Source organism: Coregonus clupeaformis, chromosome 28 (assembly GCF_020615455.1).
Source record: "Coregonus clupeaformis isolate EN_2021a chromosome 28, ASM2061545v1, whole genome shotgun sequence".
In the NCBI taxonomy this organism is placed as follows: domain Eukaryota; kingdom Metazoa; phylum Chordata; class Actinopteri; order Salmoniformes; family Salmonidae; genus Coregonus; species Coregonus clupeaformis.
Window position 1 is genome coordinate 10,980,437 of NC_059219.1, and position 10,177 is coordinate 10,990,613.

Genomic DNA, 10,177 nt, shown 5'->3' on the forward strand with positions numbered 1-10,177 from the left:
CACGACTGGTCGGGTCTTTTTCTTACTGTATGACACACACACACACCTTACGTCGAAGCAGTGGCGACCCGTCATTCATGGGGACACTACGTCACCGCCAAGTCTAAGGGTAGAGCTCCAAAATTCAAGCCCCTTGGGTGCTGCCATAGAGTTACATTAGAAGCGCCCATCCAAGAAGGCTCAAGGTCATTGGCCGCAGATAAAATGACTTCAAATCACATTATATCTACAGTAGCTTTGATTGGACTGATCATGTCAACATCACACTTTCAAAATCTTAGCTAGCAGTCATCATCATGAATAAAGTCGACAATCTACTGGCAAATCCTTTTTAATCCTTGTCATATGAAGAGAAATAATGAAGAGAAATTATAGATAAAATGTATCGGTGCTCATCGGACATTGGACATAAACATTACACAACAAGTTGGAAATTCAACAGTGAGTGGTTTGGAAGGAATCAGTGGCTAATTGCAAGCATTGCAAAGCAATCACTAGCCTGCTATTCAGTGGAGTGGCTGTGTGGTCCCAAATCTGGGATTAAGGGTCTTTTCCAAGTTTAAAATGATAAACATTCAACATTGGCCATGCTGTCAATGAAGCATGATTTGTGCCGTGCTCAAAATAACTGTTAACTCGGAACTGCGAAACTTGACTTCGGTAAGTTCAAGACAACTGGGAACTCTGGGGGAAAAAACGAGCTCCGACTGGGAAAATACGTTTTGAACGGTCATCCAACTGGGAATTGTAAATCCGGAACTCGGGCCTCTTTCTAGAGCTCCGACCTGAAGATCACTGACGTCATCATGATTTAACCTTGTTTTTTTCCCAGAGTTCCCAGTTGTCTTGAAAGCACCATAAATCCAGAGAATGCCAGACTTTGATGACAAAATGTAATGACTAAATTTGCCCGCGAAGGACCGCCGCGCCACCTTCCTGTTCCAGTGAGCACAGCATAACAAGGTGAGTCCAAAAATTTATTGTATTCTGCTGCATAAAATGATGTAAAATGCCAGGGAGATATCTAATAATAATAATGGCGCCGGAGAAGATGGCTGCCGATTTACAGCCCTCTAATATCAGTGGTAGGAGACAGCCTATAGGGAGGAGGTCAGAGACCTGGCCGTGTGGTGCCAGGACAACAACCTCTCCCTCAACGTGACCAAGACAAAGGAGATGATTGTGGACTATTCTCATCGACGGGGCTGTAGTGGAACAGGTTGAGCGCTTCAAGTTCCTTGGTGTCCACATCACCAACGAACTATCATGGTCCAAACACACCAAGACAGTCGTGAAGAGGGCACGACAAAGCCTATTCCCCCTCAGGAGACTGAAAAGATTTGGCATGGGTCCTCCGATCCTCAAAAAAATTATACAGCTGCACCATCGAGAGCATCCTGACTGGTTGCATCACCGCCTGGTATGGCAACTGCTTGGCCTCCAACCGCAAGGCACTACAGAGGGTAGTGCGTACGGCCCAGTATATCACTGGGGCCAAGCTTCCTGCCATCCAGGACCTCTATACCAGGCGGTGTCAGAGGAAGGCCCTCAAAATTGTCAAAGACTCCAGCCACCCTAGTCATAGACTGTTCTCTCTGCTACCGCACGGCAAGCGGTACCGGAGCGCCAAGTCTAGGTCCAAAAGACTTCTCAACAGCTGCTACCCCCAAGCCATAAGACTCCTGAACAGCTAATCATGGCTACCCGGACTATTTGCACTGCCCCCCCAGCCCATCTTTTTACGCTGCTGCTACTCTGTTAATTACTTATGCATAGTCACTTTAACTCTACCCACATGTACATATTACCTCAATTACCTCGACTAGCCGGTGCCCCCGCACATTGACTCTGCACCGGTACCCCCTGTATATATAGCCTCCCTACTGTTATTTCACATTGACTCTGCACCGGTACCCCCCTGTATATATAGCCTCCCTACTGTTATTTCACATTGACTCTGCACCGGTACCCCCTGTATATATAGCCTCCCTACTGTTATTTCACATTGACTCTGCACCGGTACCCCCTGTATATAGCCTCCCTACTGTTATTTTATTTTACTTCAGCTCTTTTTTTCTCAACACTTTTTTGTTGTTTTAATCTACTTTTTTATTAAAAATAAACTGCATTGTTGGTTAAGGGCTGTAAGTAAGCATTTCACTGTAATGTCTGCACCTGTTGTATTCGGCACGTGGCCAATAAAATTGATTTGATATACTGTAGCTAAGAAAGTAATACTAAGTGTATGTTGTGTAGTAAGCTGTTAGTAGCCCATGTGCCTCACCCTAATAATTTGGTCCTTTCCCCCTCATAACTTAGCCTAATGTTCTGACTTGGTGGTGCACATGTAGCCTATAGCCTGTTTTAGAGAAATGTAATCATCGAATATTGTAAGAGCTTTCATTGCCTGCTTATATGCCCCCTTTATTTATCCTACGGTTCTGACTTGGTGTACAGGGAGAACACTGTAAGAACGGCCCATGTTCTGAATTCTGTCGCTGTACATTTCAAAAGTGCTGAACAAATAGTTATATTGCCTACGTCCGTCCTAGCTCGCTCATTAATGTCTTAATGGAAATTACGGATTGCCTCTTATCCGCTCGTCCCCTTATGCCATAGTTTGTACATCTCGATTGTCAGTAGAAACCACATTTGTTTAAGCAAGTCAGCCATATCAGCTATGTTTTTTTTAAAGGCAGTAAATGAGGCTGAATGAACTGTTTCGCTGCCAGACAAGGCTCCTCTGATAGCCAGGTGGAGCAGTGGTAAGGTGTTGGGACAGCTGCCTCTGATAGCCAGGTGGAGCAGTGGTAAGGTGTTGGGACAGCTGCCTCTGATAGCCAGGTGGAGCGGTGGTAAGGTGTTGGGACAGCTGCCTCTGATAGCCAGGTGGAGCGGTGGTAAGGTGTTGGGACAGCTGCCTCTGATAGCCAGGTGGAGCAGTGGTAAGGTGTTGGGACAGCTGCCTCTGATAACCAGGTGGAGCGGTGGTAAGGTGTTGGGACAGCTGCCTCTGATAGCCAGGTGGAGCAGTGGTAAGGTGTTGGGACAGCTTTATGGAGGCCCTAACAGTTTGTGGGCACCGTTTGCCACCGTTATAGTGCAATGAATGTATTGTTTAGTGTTGTGTGGTGACTTTGCTGGCATGCAACCCACATTTGTTTGTTTTTTTGCCCCACCAAGATTTACATGCTAAAATCGCCACTGGATCCAGGGTATGACTGTGGCAATGAGTGAACTCTCTGGGTGTCCTCTCCAGCCTACTCTCTGGGTGTCCTCTCCAGCCTACTCTCTGGGTGTCCTCTCCAGTCCACTCTCTGGGTGTCCTCTCTCTGGGTGTCCTCTCCAGTCCACTCTCTGGGTGTCCTCTCCAGTCCACTCTCTGGGTGTCCTCTCCAGTCCACTCTCTGGGTGTCCTCTCCAGTCCACTCTCTGGGTGTCCTCTCCAGTCCACTCTCTGGGTGTCCTCTCCAGCCCACTCTCTGGGTGTCCTCTCCAGCCCACTCTCTGGGTGTCCTCTCCAGTCCACTCTCTGGGTGTCCTCTCCAGTCCACTCTCTGGGTGTCCTCTCCAGTCCACTCTCTGGGTGTCCTCTCCAGCCCACTCTCTGGGTGTCCTCTCCAGTCCACTCTGGGTGTTCTCTCCAGTCCACTCTCTGGGTGTCCTCTCCAGCCCACTCTCTGGGTGTCCTCTCCAGTCCACTCTCTGGGTGTCTCTCTCCAGTCCACTCTCTGGGTGTCCTCTCCAGTCCACTCTCTGGGTGTCCTCTCCAGTCCACTCTCTGGGTGTCCTCTCCAGTCCACTCTCTGGGTGTCCTCTCCAGTCCACTCTCTGGGTGTCCTCTCCAGTCCACTCTCTGGGTGTCCTCTCCAGTCCACTCTCTGGGTGTCCTCTCCAGTCCACTCTCTGGGTGTCCTCTCCAGTCCACTCTCTGGGTGTCTCTCCAGTCCACTCTCTGGGTGTCCTCTCCAGCCCACTCTCTGGGTGTCCTCTCCAGTCCACTCTCTGGGTGTCCTCTCCAGTCCACTCTCTGGGTGTCCTCTCCAGTCCACTCTCTGGGTGTCCTCTCCAGTCCACTCTCTGGGTGTCCTCTCCAGCCCACTCTCTGGGTGTCCTCTCCAGCCCACTCTCTGGGTGTCCTCTCCAGCCCACTCTCTGGGTGTCCTCTCCAGCCCACTCTCTGGGTGTCCTCTCCAGTCTACTCTCTGGGTGTCCTCTCCAGTCCACTCTCTGGGTGTCCTCTCTCTGGGTGTCCTCTCCAGTCCACTCTCTGGGTGTCCTCTCCAGTCCACTCTCTGGGTGTCCTCTCCAGTCCACTCTCTGGGTGTCCTCTCTAGTCCACTCTCTGGGTGTCCTCTCTAGTCCACTCTCTGGGTGTCCTCTCCAGTCCACTCTCTGGGTGTCCTCTCCAGTCCACTCTCTGGGTGTCCTCTCCAGCCCACTCTCTGGGTGTCCTCTCCAGCCCACTCTCTGGGTGTCCTCTCCAGCCTACTCTCTGGGTGTCCTCTCCAGTCCACTCTCTGGGTGTCCTCTCCAGTCCACTCTCTGGGTGTCCTCTCCAGTCCACTCTCTGGGTGTCCTCTCCAGTCCACTCTCTGGGTGTCCTCTCCAGTCCACTCTCTGGGTGTCCTCTCCAGTCCACTCTCTGGGTGTCTCTCTCTCTGGGTGTCCTCTCCAGTCCACTCTCTGGGTGTCCTCTCCAGTCCACTCTCTGGGTGTCCTCTCCAGTCCACTCTCTGGGTGTCCTCTCCAGTCCACTCTCTGGGTGTCCTCTCTCTGGGTGTCCTCTCCAGTCCACTCTCTGGGTGTCCTCTCCAGTCCACTCTCTGGGTGTCCTCTCCAGTCCACTCTCTGGGTGTCCTCTCCAGTCCACTCTCTGGGTGTCCTCTCCAGTCCACTCTCTGGGTGTCCTCTCCAGTCTACTCTCTGGGTGTCCTCTCCAGTCTACTCTCTGGGTGTCCTCTCCAGTCTACTCTCTGGGTGTCCTCTCCAGTCTACTCTCTGGGTGTCCTCTCCAGTCCACTCTCTGGGTGTCCTCTCTCTGGGTGTCCTCTCCAGTCCACTCTCTGGGTGTCCTCTCCACCCTACTCTCTGGGTGTCCTCTCCAGTCCACTCTCTGGGTGTCCTCTCCAGCCTACTCTCTGGGTGTCCTCTCCAGTCCACTCTCTGGGTGTCCTCTCCAGCCTACTCTCTGGGTGTCCTCTCCAGTCCACTCTCTGGGTGTCCTCTCCAGCCTACTCTCTGGGTGTCCTCTCCAGCCTACTCTCTGGGTGTCCTCTCCAGCCTACTCTCTGGGTGTCCTCTCCAGTCCACTCTCTGGGTGTCCTCTCCAGTCCACTCTCTGGGTGTCCTCTCTCTGGGTGTCCTCTCCAGTCCTCTCTGGGTGTCCTCTCCAGTCCACTCTCTGGGTGTCCTCTCCAGTCCACTCTCTGGGTGTCCTCTCCAGTCCACTCTCTGGGTGTCCTCTCCAGTCCACTCTCTGGGTGTCCTCTCCAGTCCACTCTCTGGGTGTCCTCTCTAGTCCACTCTCTGGGTGTCCTCTCTAGTCCACTCTCTGGGTGTCCTCTCCAGTCCACTCTCTGGGTGTCCTCTCCAGTCCACTCTCTGGGTGTCCTCTCCAGCCCACTCTCTGGGTGTCCTCTCCAGCCCACTCTCTGGGTGTCCTCTCCAGCCCACTCTCTGGGTGTCCTCTCCAGCCTACTCTCTGGGTGTCCTCTCCAGTCCACTCTCTGGGTGTCCTCTCCAGTCCACTCTCTGGGTGTCCTCTCCAGTCCACTCTCTGGGTGTCCTCTCCAGTCCACTCTCCAGTCCACTCTCTGGGTGTCCTCTCCAGTCCACTCTCTGGGTGTCCTCTCTCTGGGTGTCCTCTCCAGTCCACTCTCTGGGTGTCCTCTCCAGTCCACTCTCTGGGTGTCCTCTCCAGTCCACTCTCTGGGTGTCCTCTCCAGTCCACTCTCTGGGTGTCCTCTCCAGTCCACTCTCTGGGTGTCCTCTCCAGTCCACTCTCTGGGTGTCCTCTCCAGTCCACTCTCTGGGTGTCCTCTCCAGTCCACTCTCTGGGTGTCCTCTCCAGTCTACTCTCTGGGTGTCCTCTCCAGTCCACTCTCTGGGTGTCCTCTCCAGTCCACTCTCTGGGTGTCCTCTCTCTGGGTGTCCTCTCCAGTCCACTCTCTGGGTGTCCTCTCCAGTCCACTCTCTGGGTGTCCTCTCTCTGGGTGTCCTCTCCAGTCCACTCTCTGGGTGTCCTCTCCAGCCTACTCTCTGGGTGTCCTCTCCAGCCTACTCTCTGGGTGTCCTCTCCAGTCCACTCTCTGGGTGTCCTCTCCAGCCTACTCTCTGGGTGTCCTCTCCAGCCTACTCTCTGGGTGTCCTCTCCAGTCCACTCTCTGGGTGTCCTCTCCAGTCCTCTCTGGGTGTCCTCTCCAGTCCACTCTCTGGGTGTCCTCTCTCTGGGTGTCCTCTCAGTCCACTCTCTGGGTGTCCTCTCCAGTCCACTCTCTGGGTGTCCTCTCCAGTCCACTCTCTGGGTGTCCTCTCCAGTCCACTCTCTGGGTGTCCTCTCTCTGGGTGTCCTCTCCAGTCCACTCTCTGGGTGTCCTCTCCAGTCTACTCTCTGGGTGTCCTCTCCAGTCCACTCTCTGGGTGTCCTCTCTCTGGGTGTCCTCTCCAGGTGTCCTCTCCAGTCCACTCTCTGGGTGTCCTCTCCAGTCCACTCTCTGGGTGTCCTCTCCAGTCCACTCTCTGGGTGTCCTCTCCAGTCCTCTCTGGGTGTCCTCTCCAGTCCACTCTCTGGGTGTCCTCTCCAGTCCACTCTCTGGGTGTCCTCTCCAGTCCACCCTCTGGGTGTCCTCTCCAGCCCACTCTCTGGGTGTCCTCTCCAGTCCACTCTCTGGGTGTCCTCTCCAGTCCACTCTCTGGGTGTCCTCTCCAGTCCACTCTCTGGGTGTCCTCTCCAGTCCACTCTCTGGGTGTCCTCTCTCTGGGTGTCCTCTCCAGTCCACTCTCTGGGTGTCCTCTCCAGTCCACTCTCTGGGTGTCCTCTCCAGTCCACTCTCTGGGTGTCCTCTCTCTGGGTGTCCTCTCCAGTCCACTCTCTGGGTGTCCTCTCCAGTCCACTCTCTGGGTGTCCTCTCCAGTCCACTCTCTGGGTGTCCTCTCCAGTCCACTCTCTGGGTGTCCTCTCCAGTCCACTCTCTGGGTGTCCTCTCCAGTCCACTCTCTGGGTGTCCTCTCCAGTCCACTCTCTGGGTGTCCTCTCCAGCCTACTCTCTGGGTGTCCTCTCCAGTCTACTCTCTGGGTGTCCTCTCCAGTCTACTCTCTGGGTGTCCTCTCCAGTCTACTCTCTGGGTGTCCTCTCCAGTCTACTCTCTGGGTGTCCTCTCCAGTCCTCTCTCTGGGTGTCCTCTCCAGTCCACTCTCTGGGTGTCCTCTCTCTGGGTGTCCTCTCCAGTCCACTCTCTGGGTGTCCTCTCCAGTCCACTCTCTGGGTGTCCTCTCCAGTCCACTCTCTGGGTGTCCTCTCCAGTCCACTCTCTGGGTGTCCTCTCCAGTCCACTCTCTGGGTGTCCTCTCCAGTCCACTCTCTGGGTGTCCTCTCTCTGGGTGTCCTCTCCAGTCCACTCTCTGGGTGTCCTCTCCAGCCTACTCTCTGGGTGTCCTCTCCAGTCCACTCTCTGGGTGTCCTCTCCAGCCTACTCTCTGGGTGTCCTCTCCAGTCCACTCTCTGGGTGTCCTCTCCAGCCTACTCTCTGGGTGTCCTCTCCAGCCTACTCTCTGGGTGTCCTCTCCAGCCTACTCTCTGGGTGTCCTCTCCAGCCTACTCTCTGGGTGTCCTCTCCAGTCCACTCTCTGGGTGTCCTCTCTCTGGGTGTCCTCTCCAGTCCTCTCTGGGTGTCCTCTCCAGTCCACTCTCTGGGTGTCCTCTCCAGTCCACTCTCTGGGTGTCCTCTCCAGTCCACTCTCTGGGTGTCCTCTCCAGTCTACTCTCTAGGTGTCCTCTCCAGTCCACTCTCTGGGTGTCTCTCTCAGTCCACTCTCTGGGTGTCCTCTCCAGTCCACTCTCTGGGTGTCCTCTCTAGTCCACTCTCTGGGTGTCCTCTCCAGTCCACTCTCTGGGTGTCCTCTCCAGTCCACTCTCTGGGTGTCCTCTCCAGTCCACTCTCTGGGTGTCCTCTCCAGTCCACTCTCTGGGTGTCCTCTCCAGTCCACTCTCTGGGTGTCCTCTCCAGTCCACTCTCTGGGTGTCCTCTCCAGTCCACTCTCTGGGTGTCCTCTCCAGCCCACTCTCTGGGTGTCCTCTCCAGCCCACTCTCTGGGTGTCCTCTCCAGCCCACTCTCTGGGTGTCCTCTCCAGTCCACTCTCTGGGTGTCCTCTCCAGTCCACTCTCTGGGTGTCCTCTCCAGTCCACTCTCTGGGTGTCCTCTCCAGTCCACTCTCTGGGTGTCCTCTCCAGTCTCTCTCCAGTCCACTCTCTGGGTGTCTTTCTCTCTGGGTGTCCTCTCCAGTCCACTCTCTGGGTGTCCTCTCCAGTCCACTCTCTGGGTGTCCTCTCCAGTCCACTCTCTGGGTGTCCTCTCCAGTCCACTCTCTGGGTGTCCTCTCAGTCCACTCTCTGGGTGTCCTCTCCAGTCTACTCTCTGGGTGTCCTCTCCAGTCCACTCTCTGGGTGTCCTCTCCAGTCCACTCTCTGGGTGTCCTCTCTCTGGGTGTCCTCTCCAGTCCACTCTCTGGGTGTCCTCTCTCTGGGTGTCCTCTCCAGTCCACTCTCTGGGTGTCCTCTCCAGTCCACTCTCTGGGTGTCCTCTCTCTGGGTGTCCTCTCCAGTCCACTCTCTGGGTGTCCTCTCCAGCCTACTCTCTGGGTGTCCTCTCCAGCCTACTCTCTGGGTGTCCTCTCCAGTCCACTCTCTGGGTGTCCTCTCCAGCCTACTCTCTGGGTGTCCTCTCCAGCCTACTCTCTGGGTGTCCTCTCCAGTCCACTCTCTGGGTGTCCTCTCCAGTCCTCTCTGGGTGTCCTCTCCAGTCCACTCTCTGGGTGTCCTCTCTCTGGGTGTCCTCTCCAGTCCACTCTCTGGGTGTCCTCTCCAGTCCACTCTCTGGGTGTCCTCTCCAGTCCACTCTCTGGGTGTCCTCTCCAGTCCACTCTCTGGGTGTCCTCTCTCTGGGTGTCCTCTCCAGTCCACTCTCTGGGTGTCCTCTCCAGTCTACTCTCTGGGTGTCCTCTCCAGTCCACTCTCTGGGTGTCCTCTCTCTGGGTGTCCTCTCCAGGTGTCCTCTCCAGTCCACTCTCTGGGTGTCCTCTCCAGTCCACTCTCTGGGTGTCCTCTCCAGTCCTCTCTGGGTGTCCTCTCCAGTCCACTCTCTGGGTGTCCTCTCCAGTCCACTCTCTGGGTGTCCTCTCCAGTCCACTCTCTGGGTGTCCTCTCCAGTCCACTCTCTGGGTGTCCTCTCCAGCCCACTCTCTGGGTGTCCTCTCCAGTCCACTCTCTGGGTGTCCTCTCCAGTCCACTCTCTGGGTGTCCTCTCCAGTCCACTCTCTGGGTGTCCTCTCCAGTCCACTCTCTGGGTGTCCTCTCTCTGGGTGTCCTCTCCAGTCCACTCTCTGGGTGTCCTCTCCAGTCCACTCTCTGGGTGTCCTCTCTCTGGGTGTCCTCTCCAGTCCACTCTCTGGGTGTCCTCTCCAGTCCACTCTCTGGGTGTCCTCTCCAGTCCACTCTCTGGGTGTCCTCTCCAGTCCACTCTCTGGGTGTCCTCTCCAGTCCACTCTCTGGGTGTCCTCTCCAGCCTACTCTCTGGGTGTCCTCTCCAGTCTACTCTCTGGGTGTCCTCTCCAGTCCACTCTCTGGGTGTCCTCTCCAGTCCACTCTCTGGGTGTCCTCTCTCTGGGTGTCCTCTCCAGTCCACTCTCTGGGTGTCCTCTCCAGTCCACTCTCTGGGTGTCCTCTCTCTGGGTGTCCTCTCCAGTCCACTCTCTGGGTGTCCTCTCCAGTCCACTCTCTGGGTGTCCTCTCCAGTCCACTCTCTGGGTGTCCTCTCCAGTCCACTCTCTGGGTGTCCTCTCCAGTCCACTCTCTGGGTGTCCTCTCTGGGTGTCCTCTCATGTCCACTCTCTGGGTGTCCTCTCCAGTCCACTCTCTGGGTGTCCTCTCCAGTCTACTCTCTGGGTGTCCTCTCTCT